Here is a 14,042-nt window from a genome sequence, read left to right as displayed (position 1 = left end):
AGCAATTTATTTTACTTTATAACTAAAAGAGAATATTATGAAAGAAGAGTAGAAAAGGTCATCTTTTTATCATAGATTTAAGAAAAACTAACTTAGAATATGAATGTTACTGTACCTAATAGTTTAGTTTTGTACCACTTGAAAATCACTTTTATTAATAGAGTTCACCAGGCTTATCAATATATATATATCTGAATCACTTTGCTGTACACCTGAAGCTAACATAACATTGTAAATCAACTATACTTCAATAAAAATTTTTTCAAATCAGTTTTAATTCAAAAATAAAAAAAGAATAAATGACCATGTGTTCTTCAATCTTATAAAATTGGGTCTCAAGTTTTCTGACTTTCAAGGTTCTCTATCACTTCTTTCTTTCTTTCTTCTATTTTTTCAGTCATTTCTTATTGTTTCTTAAGAATAACTGTTTTTCTCCCATAAACTACAAGATTTTTTCCATTTCTCTTGTTTTGTTTAGTTGCAGTTATCATTTTGTCTTTTTCCTATTTAATGTGTCTTTAATGTTTAAGAGCATACACCAGGGATGGTCAATCTTTTTTTCTGTTAAGGGGCAGATAGTAAATATTCTAGGCTTTGTGCTCAATACTGTCTCAGTTACAGCTACTCAGTTCTGCTGTAGACAAGCCAAGTTTTTAAATTTTAATTTTAAATGCAATTATTTTTGTTTATGTGTTATAGCAGGTAGCATTAGCCCACTTACTATAATATAGGCACCCAACCCAGTATTGCAGGCTTCTTTGAGAAGGTGACATCTTTGATGAATTATCATGCAAAGTGGTTGTTACATAAATAAACATGAGTGTAAGTATCTCTTGCATGGGTTCTTGCTGGAAGCTGGAGATCAAAACCAGGACCAACCCAGTGGAGGCCAGTCTAAGAACATCTTGGTGGGCTCCTCCTGGTCTTGTGACTAGCCTGGCTAGCCTGGTCTTGTGACTCACATCTTTCTTCTTATTATAGAGACTCAGCAACAAACAACACCACCTTCTAACATGGGGTTAGAACCTGAATAAGAAAACAATAGACAGAATGTAAACTATAAGAATGCAGCTGTGTTAAATTAAACTTATTTACAAAAAAAAAAAAAAAAAAAGGCAGAGAGCTGGATTTAGCCTAAGGACCATGTTTTGCTGATCCCTGACTTAGATCTAAACTCATCGTTTTAAAAGCCTTTTTGTTATCTCCCTATCATATTGCTATCATTCTTTACCAACATAAAGTTTAGAGAAGATAAACATATGCTTCGTTTCAAATACTTTTGATCCCTTCCTATTTCCCTCCTTTTTTCTTCTTGCTCTTCATCTTTCTAAATCAGGTTTTGAAAACTCCTACAACATATATTCAAGGTATATGTGCCTTCTCCCTTCAGTCGAATTGTAAGAAACTCTATACAGGAAACCAGTTTCTGTCTTACCTAGAACTGGTAACTATCTTCTTTCTAGACTCCATAAGCTTTCCCTTACACTAAATTGACACTTTGCATTACACAAATCAAAATGAGGTACATAGTATTTGTTGTTATAGAATAAAGTGGAGTTTGTCTGGATCTTGACTTTTTATGCCAGATGAGTTTCACCTTGTTCTCCAAATCTCACATATCAGGGTACAAGACAAATTCCAAATCACAAGAAAATATTAAGAAACTTTACTGGGAATTTACAGAGGTCAAAGGTCAGCAGGAGAAGGCATGGGTGATCTTGATTTTCTCATCATCTCCTAGAGAGTATATAGTTAGGGACAGGGACCAGCAGAGTTTATGTTCCAGGGGAAGGACTTTACTGCATTGGGTTCTCTAATCTTTAATACGGATTGCTGTATGGTATATACATAGGAGTGGAATTTCTAGGTTGTAGGGTCTGTGCATCTTCAACTGTTATTCTAAGTGGTTGTAATAATTTGTCTCCCCACAAGCAGAGTATAATTAGAGTTCCTATTTCTTCATATTTTTGCTAACGCTTGGTATTTCCCTCACTTTTACTTTAGAGTCATTTGGTGGATTTTTTTTTTAAACCAATTTCTTAATCATTTTGTAGCATTAAATTAAGTCCATAGTAACCTGAGAAAGAAAACAACAGGCACTAAGAGAATGCACAACAATTTATGATATTTTAAAAACCTTTACACGATTATAAATATGTACATAAAAATATTCTTAATAGTTGATGCAATGTGTTACAGATTTTGAGGATAAGAACCTTAATTCCTCTTTGTTATTTCAAAGTTGATGGTTGTCACAGCCATCACAATAGATTATCTGCATGTGTTTCCACTCCTGTTGAGTTTGATTTGCATTAACTAAAACAACAGCAAACTGTATGTACACCTTCTTGACCAGCTCTTTCCACATCTGTTTGTTACCTTTGAGAAAGACACTTTAACAGCTTGCCCTGAGCAGCAGATTTTGTCAGTGACTTGCTGCCAATTGGGTATTAAAGGGAATTGGGAACACATGTTTTGTTTTAAAAATTCCTAACATTTTGGACTGGTTGCCTTTGGACTGGACTAATTGACACTCAGTCATTGTCATGCTGCTTAGCCCATGTGTGATAGTCATTTGGGGAACAATGGTTTGCAAGTTGCACTTCATGACTTTGGATCTGAATGGCAGTATCAAAGTAAGTGCTGCCATCTGACCTATTTCACAATGGAGTAGGAAATGCAGCACTTACTGAAAATCTCCTAACTGTACTAGTTTATATTCATCTGATAACCCATTGAGGGGAGAATGGGAATAAGCTGGCAGGTGGCCTTTCAGATATAAAGGGCACATGGCAAACTGGTTGTTTGTTGCTTACTCACACTGGAATACTAAAGATATCACAGAGTATGCATATTTCTAGAATTTTGTTTTTTTTAATTCTGATCAGCACTCTATTCACAATCTAAAAATTATAATTTAGAAATTGCCTTACATAAGTGAGACTCATTTGTGTGTATTTAATACATTTATGAACATAACATATGGTTTGTTCTTAACAGCTCATGTTAAAATTAGAGCTAGGATTACCGTATTATCATTTATGCAGTTTTAATGCATACACAATTTTTTGGGATTTTTTTCCCAGCTTAATGAATGAAGACTAAGCCACTTATTTTTCTTTAGGCACTGGTTCTAATGTTTTCTCATAATGCTGGCACAAAATGACAGAAAAAACATCCTTTTGAAGCAAGAATTTGGAAAGATATTCTTGAGAACACATTTAGATCAAAGTGAGAAAATATTTTTTTAAAGCTGAAAATTCAAATGACCAAGTGTCTTTCTTTTATTATATGTGCATACACACACACACACACACACACCTAAGTCAAATAGTTCCAAATAAAAATAGTACTATATTAGGCCTTTAATCTTTAGAGATTATTGTTGGATTACAACCAAAGCTTGAGATATTTCCTTTGTTTTTATTTTTTAGAATTATAGTGATCTGATAGAATACAAATAACCTTTATTGACTCTTCAAGGTGTACTTTCTTCAATTTTTACAAGTCAGTCTGTGAAGGAACTCTGTTTAATTGATGAGTTGTTTTCCTAATTAATTTAAACCAATTCTATACTTAAAGTAACCATTGAAAGTGTCAACATCTTAATTTTTAAAAATTCATACTTATTCATCTGCTTCTAATACATACCTAATAATTTGATTGATCTTTTAAAAATACAATATGACTTTCTATGCAAAATATGAAAAGAAAAAAAAGGGAAAACAACTTCAAACCTCTCACTAAGCGGTATAATATGTTCTAGTAGTGCTGGAGAAATGACATTAAACAGGAAGAAGCATATAAAGTAACAAATTAGATTAAGAGAATTTGAAAATTAGGCATAGCAATAAGGGCAATTGTTTAAATTTTACTGTGTCCCTGGAACTCTACTAATCCTCTTACATGCTTATCTCATTCTGTCCTTGGAAGAACTCTGCAAAGTAATTTTTATTATTTATGTTTTATGTATATTTATATAACTGTACATTACTCAGGTATATAGAAATAGTTCTATACATAAATATTTATATTTTACAGATACAATTGTGGGCAACTAACTTGCCCACAGTCACACAGTTGATGAAGAACTGGGGTTTGTCTAACTTCAAAGCCCAGATTCCATCTTGCTTCATTGTCAATGATCTGACGGCTACGGAGGGGAAGTTTGTTGTCAATATAGACTGAAAGACCCCAAAATGGTTGTAGAAATGAGAATTTCTGGACTGCTCAGAACTGTTTTGGGCAATAAAAAGGATATTTACAAATAAAATAAGACTAAATTTATGCTTATTTTCCTGAAATAAAAATCTCAGACTAAGAAACAGCACGAGCTTACTTTTTGTAGTAACCTAAGGCTGTTCTAGGAAACAATATAAAATTGATCATTTCATAATATTAAAGTCATTTTGAACTTATTAGTAAGTCCATTATCTTAACCTTACTCTAACTACTTTGGTCACTTTAAGAAATTGCATTGCTTGTGGTTGGAAAGAAAGACTATATATGAACCATAAAGTTTTCAGGTAACAGGTGTTCAACTCATGTTTGTTGAAAATTGAATGAATGAATGAAGATAACTGAATCAGTTATTTAGTAATGCATTTTACAAAACAATCATAAAGTCATTCATGATCCATTTTCCTTCTATTATCTGACCCTGATATTATCTTTGCCAGTTGTTTTAATTACTATGTGTATTCATGTTTCATGCATATAAGATATTTGAATTTCCATACTTTTGTGCTGCAAGACAATTTTGCATTGGACACAGATTTTTAAATTGTAAAAAATAGAAGTACATTTCACACAGTATCACTTGGACACTGTGATTACTGAATACAAATTTACTGAGGAAGAATGCAACATAGCAACAGCTTAAACAGAATTACTTACATTTTTAGTATATGTTTATGAATATATATATGAAGTTTATAATAAATAATAGTATTTTTATAGTCATTCCAATGAAATTTTTTATTATTTTAATCTGAAACCTTTGGAGACCCTTCAAGTATTATTATATACTCTACTTTTTAAATGATTTCTGTGTTTATAATGGATATATATTTTGCATAGAAAAAACACAAGGTATCCAATAGAAAGAATACTGGACTTGAAGGATCTCAGGTACAAACTTATTAGCTGTATGATCTTGGGCAAATCTTTAATTTTGTGTGGTTTGATTCCCTTGTCTTTAAAAAAAACCTATGATATGTACTGAGTAGGTGGTGTGAGATTTAAAATGAAATTGTATGCTATATATTTCAAATAAATTAGAGAAATGGATCACTCTAATATAATTTTCATTATATAAAGCTAATAAAATATCAAAGCTTGCAGATTACTTTTATTAGCACAACGCCTTATTGGTTCATCAACCATCTGATATTTGTGACTCATATAAATATGTGCAACACTATGACAAGCACTGTGAGGGACACAAATATTTACCAAACATATTTTATCTTTAAGGTAACTGTAGTGAAAATATCAAAATATGTCACTTTTAAAAGTAGATATAAAAAAGAATGAAAAAATAAGCGTTTCTGACAGGATCTACAAAAAGTTATAGGAAAAGGTTAATTTCAATTCAGAAATTTGTTTGAAGTGATTCAGTTGAGAGCTAAGGATAGTTGTGGCTGGGATAGAGTTGGGGAAAAGACAGTACTATATGAGAAAAATAAAATAAGATGTGGTGCTGGGAGAAAGCATAGTAGCAAATCAGGAAATGGGATATGGCCTTTAACGTAGCTATGTTGACAAGGTAACTTTAGTGCAAATGTTTGGTACAAGGAATATTTTAATACTTACATTTATTTTCTACATCTTAAAAGAAACTGGTCTATAAAACTGATTACCATATAAAATACACAATTAACATCCTGTATCACACTCCTCAACTCTTCGCTTACCCTCTCCCCAACCTTGAACCTTTCCTTTTGCCCAGATTTTTTCCTTAAATTAAAAATGTCATAAGAAATTAGCCAAGATGAATATTCCTGATATTGAAAAGACCATATTAAAAAGTCCTATTTTGACAGTAACTGGTCTGGCTAAAGTAAAAGCTATAGATAGAAAAGAATTGAAAAAATAAGATTCAATAGCTAGAATAGACTTTATTGGTGTAGGTTTTGGAACAGTAATATGATTAAAATAATATTTCAGGGTAAGAACTATGGCAATAATAGTAGAATGAATTTGGAATGTAGTCCATCGCTGATGTGGATATCTCTTGGGAGGTCCTGGTAGAATCCACAAATAATTAAACCTGGACAGAGTGGTGGATGTTAAAATTGAGAAAGGACACATGTGAAAGACATTTCATGGGGACAGTAGGAGAGGAAGAAAAAAAGAAAGAAGATGATCATTTGAATTACAAATATTACAACTATTAATAAAAATAGTGAAGTTAAGAAAAACAATTATTTTTTAATGAAGATAATGATTTTAGTTTTGAATGTTTGAAGTTTATGTTAGGAGAGCCATGTACTGATTTTTCATGTGTATTGTCATTGTTAAAATTTATGACAGCTATTCTTCAAAAAAAAGGATTTGATTTTTAAAAAATACCTCAAAATAAATCAGTTAAAATGTTACCAACTACAAAAAGTAAAAACAGATACGAAATGGTTGACTTTATTTAGGAGGAGGGAGAATTATAGCTTGAAGGTATTACTTTTAGTAATTAAAAATTGACTAAATTTGGCCCTAAAATAAACTATTTTATTAATCAATATAATACCTAAAATATATTCCGGTTTTAAAAAGTCTGTCTTCAAACTTTTTTTCCAAGAATCTACTTAGAGAAGAATTGACCATATTACCGTTATGCAAGTTGCATGATGCATACCCTCTCCAGCCATGATTTTTTGATAGATAAGCAAACACATTACAAATTAATATTTTACCCTTTATAAATATAATTTAAATTACCCTTCTTTAAGAAATATAAAGCTGAAGCCATATCATCAAATTACAATTCAGGGATAGGAAAGGTAAGATAACGTACCTAAAATACATTGCATATGTAATTTAACTTAATACAAGGGTAGGGTTTACTGAACATGCTCTTCTCTAAAAGCTATTGGAGTCTCAGCTGAGCTTTTGGCAAGTGCTAGATCAATTTAGTTGCAAATACATTGGCAAGAGACTAGAGCAGTGGTATTCTTCACTGTTGGGTGAAGAGTTATCCATATGTTTTAGATTCTAAACATGCAGGTAGAAAAGCTAACTTTCTATCATGGCATTTAGGAAGCCTTAGCTGTATTCTTATCCTGATTATGGACTTCTTTTTAAGCGAGTTGGTGGTACAGAAATAAAATGTAGGTGAGAGTTCGAACCAGCAGAAACAGACTTGAGAGTGGGATGGATAAAGAACACAAAGCAAATAGGCGACGTGATTATTTTTAACGTGTCAGAAGATGGTATAAATGAAGGATGAGAGAGGCACTACTGGAGACAGAGAAAAGACTATTGCATTGTGATAATAGAGGGAATGCACCATCTAATTATATATGAGAGGGATAAATATTTTGTAGATCTTAGGAGAGATAATCAAAAGATTTAATGATTATCTAAATGGATATGATGGAGAAGGAAGGATCTTAGATAACTCCAAAGATCCCAGCTTGGCAACATACTATCAGTTTGTTATTAATAGGAAGAGAATTGGATAAATAGACACATCAAAGTTATGGAAAATTTCCTTAACAGGAAATCAGCAAGAGTCAGTGGATAGGCAAATGATCCAAAGAAAAGAAAATATATATAGTGTCTAGATAGAAAGATATGTCTATCAAATAATTTTAGATAACATATAATGATTAAGGGATAAACAAGTTATTGTATAGTCACAAAAGTAGGAATAGTCATTTTTACATAGGTAATTAGAATGGTTTAGTTGTGGCATTCGAGGAGGGATTGTGATGAAAATAAGGAAAGTTTTTACACAGGAAGTTGCTCTGTGCGCACGCGTATGTGTGTGTGTGTGTATGTGTATGTGTAAGAATGTAGCATTACAAGAGTTAAATGGTTAAATGCTATAAAATATATGAGTAGGATATTCATTACATGTAAGAATCCTTGAAATTTAAACCTCTAAAAATATTTTTTCTTAAAATTACATTATATTTTCCTTCTGTCTCATGAATATATTCTCATGGTTTCAAGTGCTGAATCAGTATTATCATAGCTCACAAGAAGCTGAACTTATAATTGTGCTTAAGAAAGTAGACCAATGCTAAATGAAAATAATAATAAAAAAGTAGTCAAGTGTAGTGAAATCTTGCTAGTCCAAGGATAGGAGATATAGAGTATGTACCACTTTTGTAATTAAATGAGAATTTGCCAGAATAATGTATTTAGACTAGATGTTCATTTTAGCTTCTATTTTTTCTATTCCTACTTTAAAATGTTTATAGCCTAGGAAGGAATTTTATATGACTTGAAGAGTTCTGTGTAGAGAAATATATAAGATTCAAAACTGATCTTTATGGCATATAGTAGGAGACAGGAAATTCCAGGTTCAGCAGCAAATACTTCTTTCCAGATGGTATTAGGGACTTGACTGTGCTTTCTGCACCCTTTATCTCTACCCTAACCCCCTGGAGGACTTTGTTCATTAAGCATATTATTTACTGAAAGAGGATCTTATTTAACTCTTAAGGAGGAGATGCTTCTATGAAGGTACTGCTGCCCATTGGAATTGTCATTTACTTTTTCATTGCAAAGTTTAATCTGGGATCCCCTGGATCAGTATATTCCAGAGTTCTTATTAAAATGAAAGTCCCTGATGTCTATCTCAGTCCTACTGATTTAGACTCTCTGATGGTCAAACTCTGGGATCTGATTTCACAAACCATCCGGGTGATTCTTGTACACATGAAAGTTTGGGAGTCACTGTTCTAGGGTAGAAAAATTTAGTTGCTTTCCTTTTTATCACATGTAGGAAACTCCTTTTAATAAGTAACAAATTATTTCAAGGTAGGTATTGTTATGAAATAACAAATCCTATTCAATTTAATCATATGTATTGATTAGGGATGTGCAAAGTACTTGAACTGTGGAGGCACAGAGATGCATAAAATGTGGTACCACCTAAAGCACTCTGTGAGTTCAGGGGTGGGAGTGATTAATGTCACCTGGAGAGGATGGAGGTAAATTTCTCAGAGAGTGCCTTTGAGCTGAGAATTGAAATATGAGGAAGAATTTAATAAACAGAGAAAAGGAGAAGGATTCTGAGTGAGAGTATGGTTTAAGTCAAAGGAAGAGAAATATTAATGAGACATAATTTGTTCTGGAAACTGAGATAGGTGTTTCATGGGACTAGAACTTAGCAAGGAGTGTAAGAGGGTTTCTTCATCAGTCCTTGGCAGCTTTCTCCTAGTGCATGACTCCTGTTCCTCCTTAACTGAATACTTGTTGAGTGGAACTGAATAAAATCGTAAATGTCTAACTGTATGTTCACTTTTTACACAACTGTAACCTACTAACTTAATTGACTGCTGTGGAGCTCACAAGTTCCAGGGTGTGCATCCAAGCCTCATTTCAGCCAGTGAGCCATGTTCTGTGCATGGTTGCAGATCATTCCTATCAGAAGAAGGACCTGCTGAAAAGCTGCAGCTGACACACATGTCTACCTGATTCCACAGATGAAGGGGGGTTTAAAGTATGTATGCCATTCACAATTGTTTGGCAGCATCCCTTTCATATCTAAAGGACACCTAAATGTATTTTGTGAACATCATTATTAGAGGTATGTCGAGTCCTTTTCAGTTTTTCTTTTTGTCTCTTCTTTATCTCCTGTCTTTTTTGATGTCCTTGAAACTGAATTCCTCCCTTCTCTGTAGCGATATACATACATAAGACTATTTAACATATAGTTTGTGGTAGACAGAATGTCTGCCCCCATCCCTCTGCCAAAGGTTTCCTCATCCTAATTACCGGAAACTGTGAATATGTTACCTTATGGCAAAAATGACTTAACGATCTTGAGATGGGAAGATCATTCTGGATAATCTAGATGGTCCAATGTAATCAGAAGGAACCTTACAAGAGAAGGCAGGAGAGTCACAGAGAGATGGTAACAATGGGAGGACAAGTAGGAGTGATGCGCTTTGAAGGTGGAGGAAGGGGCTAGGAGGCAAGGACTTCAGAAAGCCTCCAGCAGCTGGAAAAGGCAAGAAAGTGCATTCCCCTAGAGCCTCAGAAAGGAACACAGCTCCGCGGTCACCTCGAATTTAGCACATAAAATCCATGTCAGACTTCTGACCTCCAGAACTATAACAAATGTGTGTTGTTTTAGCCACTAAATTTGTGATGATACTTTTTACATTAGCAATAGAAAACTAATACATCATTCAAGTCAAGTAAGCACTTTGGGAGGGAGAGATCTCAAAGTAGCATTCATCCCATCCAAAATATGGCTATCTTCTTCCCTTAGGTGAAGTTGCTTGGAGGCAGACCTGTTCAAGAGTGCACTTAGGGCTGAGTGATTGAGATCCACTGATTTTGCTTGCTTTGGCTGCCAGACTGGCCTGGAAGCTGTCTCACCCAAGATGGCCTGGAAGACTGTGGAGGGGTCAAGGTCCTGGTACCTCTTTGGCAATGTCAATTGCAAATTTTCTTGTTTCTTGGCAAGATCAATGTAGTACAGATGGCCTATCCATGCAGAAGCTGCTCTCTTTGTCCCACAGCATCTAATTCATTTTGCTGAGGATAGCTTGCCCTTAGGGTTTCCAGCAATTAAAACTGCCATTCTCTCTTTTGAATACTCTCTTCTGTCTGGATTGTAACAGCAGCTGTTTTCCAACTCTTGACTGGACAACGATGTTTATAAGTGCTGGGTGCATTTATCTTTTTTGATTGTAGGTGTATTTAAACAAGTAAACTATGTGATTGAGTTCTCATACTACGCATCCTAGCTGATTAATATTCTCTCATTCTCTCCCCAGTGCCCTACAGAAATGTTTTCTCACGGCTAACCATGAATTCACGAGGCACTTTAGATTAGTTTCTACTACCTCTCCACTGGTAGCCTCAAAGCTTTTTTATGTTCCTGTTGGCACACACATTATGGTTCACCAACCATAGGAAAAGACCTGATTGTGGTTTTGTACCTCATAGTTCTCATTAAGCCAATGCCATCTCTCTTCACAACAGTGACAATTAGAACCAGAAGAGTCCCTTAAGTTCACCCAGCCTGCAAGCCCAGACAGGCTTAATTACAAGTCAATGTCAATCTTCAAGTTGAGAAGCAGAAATTGTAGCAACACAGAATTAATGGTAAGACTAAATTTGAAAGCCATCTATAGGAAGTCATAGGGTCTCACTGCCTTGTTAGAGAGGACTTTTTTTTTCATTGAATTTACTTGCTATATGTCATGTATAGCTGCTCTACTAGAAAAATTGATAACTGATTTATAGAATAATTATTTCATAAAGAAATAACCATGCTGTAACCTGGAACAATCCCATACTGTGAGCTTTCTAATAAATTACAGAGAAACAATAGTTGAACATGGAGCTCTTGTTTTGGATTGTAGGATGGGTATTTGGTTTGCTCTATTGTTATTTGTATGGCAGGATGGGGTATTATATCCACTTAATCCTTTTCTTTCTTCTTCTCAGTCTTGGTTGAAGTAAAGGGAGATGGTCTTTGGAAAGAAAAAGTAAGGAATTTGTTAGCCATAATGGCTCATAAGATGTATTTAACATTCAGTAAATATTAGTGGAGGTTGGTAGGTGGGGCACATGGTAGGCTTTGTTAGTCTTATAGATTATGGTCTGAAAAATCTGAAAGATGCTTCCTTAAAATTACACAGTAAGGACTGACTATTGTCTGTTTAGTCAGTAGGACTTCAAGAAACCCAGGAAGAACCATAAGAATAGGTGACAGGACTAGGAAGATGAAAGAGAAAGAGCAGGAAGAAGATGCCCATAAAAGGCTGGCTGTAGGTGAACCGTAAAATGACCATGATCAGAGAGCTGAACTATTTTGCACCAACTCTGCATGTTTGCACCAGGCTGAGAAAGAGTAACACTATCACTCTTAATGGTCTGCATCTGAAAAGCCTTTCAGGCATTAAGCAAGAGTGAGGAATCACAAATATAATATTGTAAGACCCTTTCCTAATTCAGTGCTTGTCTCTCTCCTAAGCGTAACACCAAGAAGTCAAAAAGAAACAAAATATTCTCTTTTTTAAAAAAGTTAACTATCACTGAGTGAGCTACATGAAATAGACTTTGCTCTAGTGCTATCAGATTTGTGGTACTGATCAACTTGGTAAATAAAATACAATTCATCCCATTCACTCAAACTTCTATAGAAAAGATTTCTGTAAAGCTAAAATATGGACTTTTAGAAGGGGAATAATAAATAGAACTCTTAGGGAGGATATTAAGGAGAAGGAGAGGTATGTTATAATGACCTGAAGAACCTTGTCTAGTCTCACTTTTACCTTCCCACCATCCTTTCTGATATACCCTATGGAAACATGTGAACTAGTCAGTTTGAGAACACTACACGAGTGAAGGTTATTCCTCCCTTCCACCTCTCTTGAGAACCCTTGTATCTGAAACATTAAACAATTATAAAGCAGTGGAATAGTATTTTTCTATGGGTTTAATCTTGGTCTCTTCATCCTTGCTCTCTCCCTGGAGTACGAGATATACGATGGCAAAGGAGTAACAATTATAAAGGAGTCTGTAAATTCTAATTTTTGATATCCAGTAGCTAGTTTCAGAGCTAACAGCTGCACATAAGTTATCTTAAAGGAATACATTTACTAATCTCAGAATTAATTTACTAAAATTAATTTACTTATTGAGGATCTGTTATACAGTAAGTTCTTTGCTAGATTACTTACGTGTACCACTTGATTTAACCCTCAAAATAGTCATTTGCATTAGGTGGTGTAACTATTTAAAATGATGTTCCCTTTATTCTTAATGCAAAAGTAATTCATAATCATAATAAAATTTTGGAAAATACAGAAGGATGTAACAAAGAATATAAAAATAATCCATAATGTTATCATCCAGTAATAACTACCAATAACATCTGGCTTTTTTTTTTTTTTTTCCACGTTCTTTTTTTTAAAATTATTTATTTATTTATTTATTTATTTATGGCTGTGTTGGGTCTTCGTTTCTGTGCGAGGGCTTTCTCTAGTTGTGGCAAGCGGGGGCCACTCTTCATCACGGTGCGCGGGCCTCTCACTATCGTGGCCTCTCCTGTTGCGGAGCACAGGCTCCAGATGCGCAGGCTCAGTAGTTGTGGCTCACGGGCCTAGTTGCTCCTCGGCATGTGGGATCTTCCCAGACCAGGGCTCGAATCGGTGTCCCCTGCATTGGCAGGCAGATTCTCAACCACTGCGCCACCAGGGAAGCCCCTGGGCTTATTTTTATATGTGTGTGTATATGTGTATTTTAACACATATAAAAGTGCAAATACAATGCAAGTACAATAATTATGAACCATAAATGCAACATAAAGCACTTAACAAAATACAGCCAAATGTTTCCACATATAAAGACAATAGATTATTGTACCAGTATCACATTTTCTCCTGGAATTTTCCTTTAATGATTATGGAAACTGGACTCTAGTTGGAACGTTTTGCTTATAGAGCCACCCCCTCACTCTTTCAACCTTTTCCTAACATTTTCATTTCTGCAAACAGGATGCTGCAAAACTGGGCATAGTACAGTTTGCCCTAATTTTTACCAGCTGTTTTTAAATAATTTGACTTAATATTAGTTGGAGGGCAGGGATTTACATACTATTATGTATTCATGAGGTATGGTTTGTAGCACTTGCAAATTATCTCATTTTCAAGACATCTGATCATTTATTTACCTACTCCCATATTGTTAGTCTGTTTCCAACTTTTCAACATTGTTAATAGTACTGTTATATACACACTTCCGCAAAAATCTTCATCTGCATATCAGATTTTATCTTAGGATAGATTTCTGGACTTATTTCTCTTAGCATAATTCTAAGTATATTCTAATTCTTAGCATATTTTATGGCTCTT

This window comes from Eschrichtius robustus, chromosome 3 (assembly GCF_028021215.1).
Source record: "Eschrichtius robustus isolate mEscRob2 chromosome 3, mEscRob2.pri, whole genome shotgun sequence".
In the NCBI taxonomy this organism is placed as follows: domain Eukaryota; kingdom Metazoa; phylum Chordata; class Mammalia; order Artiodactyla; family Eschrichtiidae; genus Eschrichtius; species Eschrichtius robustus.
The sequence above is the reverse complement of the archived record's forward strand: the minus strand, read 5'-3'. Positions refer to the sequence as shown.